This window comes from Aedes aegypti, chromosome 2 (genome assembly GCF_002204515.2).
Source record: "Aedes aegypti strain LVP_AGWG chromosome 2, AaegL5.0 Primary Assembly, whole genome shotgun sequence".
Lineage (NCBI taxonomy): Eukaryota > Metazoa > Arthropoda > Insecta > Diptera > Culicidae > Aedes > Aedes aegypti.
The window spans coordinates 119,878,261-119,888,582 of record NC_035108.1 but is presented as its reverse complement, the minus strand read 5'-3'; the positions used below and the strand labels follow the sequence as shown (position 1 = coordinate 119,888,582).

The window sequence follows — 10,322 nt, the reverse complement described above, 5'->3', positions numbered from 1 at the left end:
ACCAGGCAGTGCATCCACATGAACCACGGGCACAAGGCAACAGCAACCCGTGGATACGAGTTGGAAATAAGAAAAAAACAGAGGAAACTGAAAACGGAGCCCAAGGAGAGCGCTAAACCGAAAACAGCGAAACGTAGGAATTTTGGCGAAGCCCTCGTTATCAAAACGGAGGAAGCGAAATACGCCGAGGTTCTGAAGGCGATGCGAAACACGGAGAAGCTATCGCCAATGGGCGCAGACGTGCGGAGCATAAGGCAAACTAGGATTGGTGAAATGATCCTAGTCTTAAAGAAGGACGCCAAGGAAAAGGGCGCAGTCTATAAGCAACTGGCACAAGAAGTACTTGGCGACGTGGTTGATGTAAGAACCCTTACTGCTGAAGCCACTCTCCAGTGTAAAAATCTGGATGAGGTCACCGATGCAGCGGAGGTCTCGGCTGCCCTCAAATAGCAGTGTGACATCGACGTAGCCAATAAGGCCATTCACTTTAGAAAGGGCCAGGTGGCGGCGATTAGGCTGCCGGTCACAGAGGCCAACAAAGCGAAGAACTTGGACATACTCAAGGTAGGCTGGTCGGTTTGCAGGCTGAGCATACAACAGCCTCCGGAAGTTTGCTTCAAGTGTTTCTGGAAGGGCCATAAGTCGTGGAATTTCAATGGCCCCGACAGAAGTAAGATGTGCAGAGAATGCGGCACCGAAGGCCATAGGGCAAGCGATTGTAAGCAAATCGCTAAGTGCCTAATATGTGTCGACAGAGCAGACAACGGACACTTAACAAATGTCCGGGCACAAGCGGTGTATCAAAGCAGCCTAAACGGAAGTAACACAGTTAAATTTAAACCACAGTGATGCAGCTGTTAGCTAAATGGTAACGATTGCTGAATTTAGCATATAAGAATGATAGGTTTTTTTTTGCAAATTAGGATGATAGTGCTGTTTAACGTAGAATATTTAACTATAACAAATAGATGTAATGTTTGAAATGATACTATCTAATTAAGATATTGAACAAATCTTTACTCGCCCTGGGCAGCAAAGGGTTAATTCTGGAGATCGTCCGCGCGTGCGATGCACCGCCTATAGTAGTAGTCGCAATCGCATCGCAGTAGAAGAAAACTTGCCATGCACTGGATTGCATTGTCCAGTACTGCATCACAATTGTGTCGGAGCGAAACTGTAGCGCGTGCCTCACGGTTCCGATCTCGCTCTGCATGTTCGATTCTGGCGCGAAACGAAAAAACGACGTCGCCCGGTCACCGGTCTCATCCGCGGATCAAACGAGAGATACGCATTGCCACTACCGGTGGATACGGTGCGGTGATTTCGTGCGTGAAGAGAGAACGGTAGTGTAATCCGATGTGATGAAGTCTCATTAATTGCAGTGCATTTTAGTGACGCGAATTGGTGTTGGTTTTAAAACAGGGAGAATACTGTGTACCAAGAGCGCGACCTTCACTGATAGTTAACATTGCAAATATGGTCGCCGATGGCGGCGTCGAGTGTGTTTAGTAGAAGATTCGCCAGGAAAAACAAATTGTGTTAGTGTACCTTGCCTTGGGGCTTGTTGTAAACAGAATACCGCGAGCACGCTCGTTTGTAAATAATTTGCAGAGAGGGAAGAGTTTTCTGTGGAAGCAGCATAAATAGCGAAAATTTGCGGGACGCTATATCTATGATATCAACGTAGCGAGCTCTTCCGGATTTTTCAAACTGCAAAATTCTGTTTCCTGTAAGTACAATTTTTCGTAAGGGTTGTAAGCTTAACAGGCAATGTACTCTGTAAGGTTGCCCATTTTCATATAAGAAAAAAAAAACTCAACAAAAAAACCTAAGGTCACATCCCCCAAATTTGTTTATTTGAAGTCCTAGAAGCTACAGTGAAAATTTGAGCGGAATCTGTCAATACCAAGGAGTTCGAAGTTTGTATGAAGAGAATCGGCCAAATATATGGGAAAATCGATTCCTAATACATTTTCGACAATAGGTGGCACTATAGTCGATGAATTTCTGTTATTATTGATTCTCCAATCAATCCAAAAATGACTGCAACAAACCGGTAGTCTTTCCGTTTAGAAACTATAAAGTTATACCTAAGGAAACAGCTATTCGAGTTTCTCCAGGGTCTCCAGGAAATAGAAAAAGTCAGTTTTTGGACCTTAACTGGTCTAATATATTTAAATAATGATTCGACTATCAAAGTTATGACGAGATCAGAACACTTTTAATAAATAATCTGGAGGAAAACCGAGTTTCATTTCTCTAGGTTTTCTTTTTTTTTGTTTCATGACGAAAAGATTTCTGGTTTGTTGCAATCTCTTCTCTGTTGATTGGAGAATTTTCAAACCATTAATGAAACTATTTCATCGGCTACTGCGTCACATATGGTAGAAATTAGAATTATTTTCCCATATACAGTCAGTAACAAAAGTTAGTAACCAAATGCTGTTTTCCATACAAGTAGGGTCCTAAGGGTTTTGATAAAATCTTGTTTTCAAATTTGAGTTTTACGTGTTACGTGTTTTGGACTTAAACAAATGAAAAACATTTATATATTGAGTAGGGGAATCAGGGGCATAATAAGCACATTAGGCAAATGCTTTTTTATAGCCATAAAATGGGAATGTTTTAATTTATCCTAAGCTAGTTTTCAAGTTTGACATTAATACGACATGCTACAATCATTCATGGTGATAAAAATCTTAACATAACTCAGAAAATTGAGATAGAAAATTTGGTCAAAACAAGGCAGGTATCGAGGCAACATGAACACTTGCGTGAAATTTAGTGATTCCAAAATATTTAATGACTGTTAACCTTCCACCTGTTTGCCACCGTCAGAACCACCGCGCTGCTGTTGTGAACGAAAAGCGAGGTTTTTTCAGCAGTGTTGTACAAAATACAACAGCGCGACGACTGAAGTGTTAAAAGGGCACTCCCTCAATCATAATAGCTAAAACGAATCTTTTTGGGCTCGTTACTTTTCTCAAAAAATAGATTTTTCCACTGCCTTGCTTATATGCCAATTGGAAACTGAGAATAACTTAAAGTCAATTTTTAAAGGTAATAGGGTCTTAAATGTTTGATAAAATCTTGTTTTTATTAAACAACAAGACAGAGCGTGCTCTTCCTTGCTAAATTGACAAATTTTCCGGCTCTAATAACGGCTCTCATATTTAAACTTTAATTTCAAAAAAAAAAAAAAAATAATTAAATTAGAACCTTGATACTTAAATTTTAAAAATTGAGTAAACATGTGTATCTGACTTAAACTAAAGCGTACGGTACCGTCGATGGGGGTGACAATGGGTCTAGGGGGTGAGATTGGGTCAAAACGGAAAAATATGTTTTGTGAAATATTTCAGCTAATAACGCTGATATTACTAAAATAATAATTCATATGTTAGGGAACATATTATTACACATAATTCATAACAATATACATTTTTAGAAATAGTAGTTTTTGTGTACTACATCAATAAACTTGCATGTTGAAACTAGATAAAATTTACAACATTAAATTTCTCCTGTACAAAGTATCACGCATGTACTCTAGCCTCTATCGTTGTATTAGTAGAATGTTGAAAGTCTTTTCATTTCACATCACAGGTATTTTCCGGAATCTGTTTGATTTTCCCACAAAAAAATCATTTTTTTCGGTACGATGTCTAAAACATTGAAAATGGGGGTGAGATTGGGTCAAGTAAGAACGATAGTAAATGAAATTCCAAGTCCACTTTTTTGACATTTTACGGTGCCGGGTGTTCTCTTTTTTCATTAAGATGTGTTTATTCTTTCTAAATACAGCATCTCTGAAACATCAAACAAGTCTACTTGAGTATTCCGTGCATTGAATAACAATACAACGCATTTTGACAACTTCTCAAACCAGCAACTGTGTTTCGTGCGCAGCAACATCGTAAATTTTTATCAAAAGGGTGTTTTTTCTAAATATGATTATTTATCAGTGTTTTCATATTATAGAAATATCTCACGGAAGTACAAATGAGTTGGATCGCTGAAATACTGGGATTATGACGTCAACTTCTGCCTGAAATTTATTGATCGTGAAATGTCGCACCGAAATTTAACTATTTGCGAAGGTTTAAAATATTCACTGTTTCAGTACACCTTTGGGGAAACTGAATGGGCTTTATAGCAATGGGGATGAAACTTTGAAGACAATTTGAGGGAAAAACCAAGAAAATTTATGTAAGCTTGACGATAAATGTTGGATTTACATATTTTTTCTCATAGCTCTTCAATTTTCAGTATAATCTTACTTTTAAGTGGGTTTATCATACTTGTGCAACATCTTAGATATCTTTTTATCTTGTTTGCATCGTTTTTTATCAATATTTTTCAGTTTTGAATGGTTTTGAAATCATATTCTCAAAAACAAGTTATTTCAATTACAGTGACCCAATGTCACCCCCTTTATGGGGTGAGATTGGGTCATTTTTTATTCACTTGCGGTGCCGCTGTGAATAAATATTTGTCTTTAATTTTTTGAACAGTTGTTAATGTACCATCAAAGTACATACACACCAAATTTGAAGTTTAGTGGAGTTAAATTGCGATAGTTATTCAAAAAATAAATCGCACATATCCCTTTTTGACCCATTGTCACCCCCAACGACGGTACTGAAACTGGAACAGGGCTTAGGACTCTATTGAAGCATAAAATAAACTTTTATATAGTCAAACATTTCAAATACAAAACAGATTTCATGCAGTTTCGAACTATTGATAAAGTATGCATATTCTCAGAGATTATTGGGTTGTCAAATTCACCCCGTCTACCTAAACATGTGATTCTGACCTAAACTTAAGCGTCTGGTAATAAAATTGAGACAGGGCTTTAGGACTCTACCGCCCAAGCTTGCAATTATTTTGCAATTGTATTTGGTTGACTTTTCATACACATTTCAAGTTTGTTTAGTCCCTCTTTAGACCTTAGAGTTGACAGATTCCATAAAAATTTTCATAGTAGCTTCTAGGGATCCAAATGAATAAATTTAGGAGTTGTAACTTTAGATGTTTATACTATGATCATTATGGGCCATCCTTATATTCAGCCAGGGCTGGATTTACAAATTGTTGGGCCCTTTAGCCATAATCTCGGGGGGCATTTCTTAGAGAGGGCTTAAAAGTAATTTCCCTCATAACTTTTACTTAAGGTTTTGATTGATGTTTTAATGACCAAAAGTCTGTTTCGAACTGCTTTTAAACCGTCATGAAGGTAATTTGAATAAGAATACCTTCCAATATTGGGTTTAATCAATACCTACAGTTAACTCTCCCTTACTCCATATTCCGTATCTTGATATCGAGTTAGAGAACCATAGTAAACGTTGGTTTTTATGGCTAACTCGATGGTCACTTGGATCGCAGTTGCATTGGTTTTGTGTTCTGTAACTCGATACCTCCCTAACTCGATGGTTTCTTCAATATCGAGTAAGGGAGAGATGACTGTAATACAATTACAAAACTAAAAATGAACTGCGGTTTAAATTTCGTGAAACTATATTCTTACTTTTCTGCTAATCTTTCGTTTTCTGTAAATAAAATGTGACGAACTTAATTTGTAAATGTCAATCAATGATAACTTTGAAACCACTGTATCTATTAATATTACACTTCAGGTTTGTTCCGTTGAATAAGCTATAGTCTCACAAATATATAAAAAACGTTTAAATTAGGCTCTTTAAAGCTTCGTTTATATGTGACAATAAATAAAAAATCTGTTTAAAAATGCATTTCGACAATTGGATAGAAAAACTCAAGCAGCCATATCGTTTCAGATGAAAAAATTGCCGAATATTGTTGAAAATTTTCTTTTACACCGATAATCTGAAATAAGTTTAATAATGAGGGAGAACTATAGCTTTGGACTTTTTACATTTCGGACTTTTAGCAGGCATGGACAGAAAGGTTAATTTCACAATTCTAAACAAAAGTTAGAAAAGGACTCATCATCATTGGTAAACATTGGTTTGGCAAGACGCTGTTGAGCCCGATTCAAATCGATCACGCTCTTCAATACCATAAACGGGAAGCGCTAACCCTAATCTTCTTGATAGTGGTGTTAGTTTGCGTGGTGGTGGTTTAGGGGTGTCTAAAAATGGCTTTACAGCAACGTTTCTGAAAAAAGCAAGACCTTTTAGACCCTTCACTAATGTTTGTCCAGAACTGTTAGGCTCCAAGAAGAGGTTCTGCCAGGGCCTCACTGGGGATATGTCTGTTTTATGTCCAAAACAAGCTGTATGACGTTTCAATATTCGTGAATTCGAAAGAATATGTCCATTGATGAAGAATGAACTAGGTGTCAACCGATAAGGTCACTCCTGTAGTAAACGAAAGATGACGAATAAAATTAACATCTGTTCGTTACCGCAATAGTTACCAGAATGAATTGTCCCGCTTCAACTTAAGCTAACGATCCCGATTTCGCTCCGCCAAGTCCAATCCAATCCAATCAATCCAATCCAAATCCAATCCAAATCCAATCCAAATCCAATCCAAATCCAATCCAAATCCAATCCAAATCCATCCAAATCCAATCCAAATCCAATCCAAAATCCAATCCATCCAAATCCAATCCAAATCCAATCCAAATCCAATCCAAATCCAATCCAAATCCAATCCAAATCCAATCCAAATCCAATCCAAATCCCAATCCAAATCCAATCCAAATCCAATCCAAATCCAATCAATCCAATCCAAATCCAATCCAAATCCAATCCAAATCCAATCCAAATCCAATCCAAATCCAATCCAAATCCAATCCAAATCCAATCCAAATCCAATCCAAATCCAATCCAAATCCAATCCAAATCCAATCCAAATCCAATCCAAATCCAATCCAAATCCAATCCAAATCCAATCCAAATCCAATCCAAATCCAATCCAAATCCAATCCAAATCCAATCCAAATCCAATCCAATCCAATCCAAATCCAATCCAAATCCAATCCAAATCCAATCCAAATCCAATCCAAATCCAATCCAAATCCAATCCAAATCCAATCCAAATCCAATCCAAATCCAATCCAAATCCAATCCAAATCCAATCCAAATCCAATCCCAAATCCAATCCAAATCCAATCCAAATCCAATCCAAATCCAATCCAATCCAATCCAAATCCAATCCAAATCCAATCCAAATCCAATCCAAATCCAATCCAAATCCAATCCAAATCCAATCCAAATCCAATCCAAATCCAATCCAAATCCAATCCAAATCCAATCCAAATCCAATCCAAATCCAATCCAAATCCAATCCAAATCCAATCCAAATCCAATCCAAATCCAATCCAAATCCATCCAAATCAATCCAAATCCAATCCAAATCCAATCCAAATCCAATCCAAATCCAATCCAAATCCAATCCAAATCCAATCCAAATCCAATCCAAATCCAATCCAAATCCAATCCAAATCCAATCCAAATCCAATCCAAATCCAATCCAAATCCATCCAATCCAATCCAAATCCAATCCAAATCCAAATCCAATCCAAATCCATCCAAATCCAATCCAAATCCAATCCAAATCCAATCCAAATCCAATCCAAATCCAATCCAATCCAATCCAAATCCAATCCAAATCCAATCCAAATCCAATCCAAATCCAATCCAAATCCAATCCAAATCCAATCCAAATCCAATCCAAATCCAATCCAAATCCAATCCAAATCCAATCCAAATCCAATCCAAATCCAATCCAAATCCAATCCAAATCCAATCCAAATCCAATCCAAATCCAATCCAAATCCAATCCAAATCCAATCCAAATCCAATCCAAATCCAATCCAAATCCAATCCAAATCCAATCCAAATCCAATCCAAATCCAATCCAAATCCAATCCAAATCCAATCCAAATCCAATCCAAATCCAATCCAAATCCAATCCAAATCCAATCCAAATCCAATCCAAATCCAATCCAAATCCAATCCAAATCCAATCCAAATCCAATCCAAATCCAATCCAAATCCAATCCAAATCCAATCCAAATCCAATCCAAATCCAATCCAAATCCAATCCAATCCAATCCAAATCCAATCCAAATCCAATCCAAATCCAATCCAAATCCAATCCAAATCCAATCCCAAATCCAATCCAAATCCAATCCAAATCCAATCCAAATCCAATCCAAATCCAATCCAAATCCAATCCCAAATCCAATCCAAATCCAATCCAAATCCCCAAATCCAATCCAATCCAATCCAATCCAATCCAAATCCAATCCAAATCCAATCCAAATCCAATCCAAATCCAATCCAAATCCAATCCAAATCCAATCCAAATCCAATCCAAATCCAATCCAAATCCAATCCAAATCCAATCCAAATCCAATCCAAATCCAATCCAAATCCATCAAATCCAATCCAATCCAATCCAAATCCAATCCAAATCCAATCCAAATCCAATCCAAATCCAATCCAAATCCAATCCAAATCCAATCCAAATCCAATCAAATCCAATCCAAATCCAATCCAAATCCAATCCCAAATCCAATCCAAATCCAATCCAAATCCAATCCAAATCCAATCCAAATCCAATCCAAATCCAATCCAAATCCAATCCAAATCCAATCCCAAATCCAATCCAAATCCAATCCAAATCCCAATCCAAATTCCAATCCAAATCCAATCCAAATCCAATCCAAATCCAATCCAAATCCAATTCCAAATCCAATCCAAATCCAAATCCAAATCCAATCCAAATCCAATCCAAATCCAATCCAAATCAATCCAATCCAATCCAATCCAATCCAAATTTAATCCAAATCCAATCAAAATACAATCGAAATCCAATACAAATCCAATCCGAATCCAATTCAAAACTAATCCAAATCCAATCCAAATGTTAACCATATCTAAGCATAACAAAAAACAAATCTAAATACAATCCAACTCTAACAAAATCCAATTGTAATCGAATCCAAATTCAAATCAATCCAAAACCGATTAAAATTTCGTTATTTTTTTGGATTTTTTTATAATTTTAATCAAAATTTAATTTATATCAAACCTAATTCATATATATAACAAATATACTCCATATTCCATCAAAATCAAAACTCGAATCCCAATCTTATTCAATCAAAATCCAATACAAATCCTGTCTTAATTAAAGCAAACTCATATCCAATTCGAACACAAATCAAATCCAAATTTAATACAATAAGATTCGTATTCAAATTCAAATCCAATCGAAATCTAATGCGTATCCAATCTAATTATTTTGCAATCTAAATCTCATCCAATCCAAATCCAATTCAACTTCAATCGGAATTTAAATCCAAATCCAACCCAAATTCAGTTCATATCCAATCCAAATCCGATCGAAATCCTGTTCAAATCCAATTAAAATGCAATCCAATTCTAACTCAATCCAACTCCCATTCGTTATTTTTTAAACTTCAGTAACTCCAAATTTAATTGAATTCCATTGAAATCCATTCCATATCAAATACAATCCTAACCCAATCAAAATTCAATCCAAGTCAATCCGAAATCAAATCTAAACCCAATCGAATCGAAATCCCATCTTAATCCGATCGAACTCCAATCCAAATTTAATCCGAATCTTATCTTAATTTAAATTCAAATCCAATTTCAATCCATATGTTTCATAAATTAGAATCAAATGCAATACAATTTTGATCTTAATTCATTTCAAATCGCATTCAAATCTTTTGCATTTTTTTTTTTCATTATTTGTTTTCAATTTGATAACTCTTTACTGTTTGGTTTCTCCTCATTTAAATACAATTTGTTTTTACTTCCATCTGTAATGGGCTGTTTTTTTGTCATTCTTTTTTTTTTCATTCGATTGCTCTTTAATAGCAGCGCTTCATTCATTAAGTTGTTTTTTTCACCAATCCTTTTTTTTTTGCTCCGATCAATTATTTGTCTTGCCATTTATTTATTTTCATTGACTTTAATCATTTGTTTTCTTTTGCCGATCCTTTCAATTTTTTGCCATTTTTTTCACTGACTTCAATAATTTTTTTTTTGTCATTCTTCTCATTTTTTTACTGCCATCATATTTTTTTTACAATTTATTTTTTCATTAGCTTCATTCATTTTTTTGCCAATCCTTGCATTTTGTTTTGCTTCTTTAATTTTTTTTTCAACTTCTCAGCTGCAATTTCATTATATTTTTTTTCTCTCTCATATTTCCAATGCAATCGAAACCCTTTTTGACTCATACTCATTTTTCAATCAAAGCACATACTTTTTTTATCCAAAACCATTCTAAATCCAATATAAATCCAATCCAATTACAATCCATCCCAAATCCAATTCAAATTCAATCTA

General features: G+C 35.8%; 1 protein-coding gene across 1 annotated transcript in view; it reads left to right on the top strand.

Moving 5' to 3' along the window:
- Positions 1–1,136: 1,136 nt before the first annotated feature.
- Positions 1,137–10,322, top strand: part of LOC5573421 (protein cycle) — a 186,351-nt gene continuing 177,165 nt past the window's right edge. The window contains exon 1 of the mRNA XM_021842134.1: positions 1,137–1,729. The gene's annotated coding sequence lies outside the window, so the exon portion shown is untranslated. The remainder of the gene's footprint in view (positions 1,730–10,322) is intronic.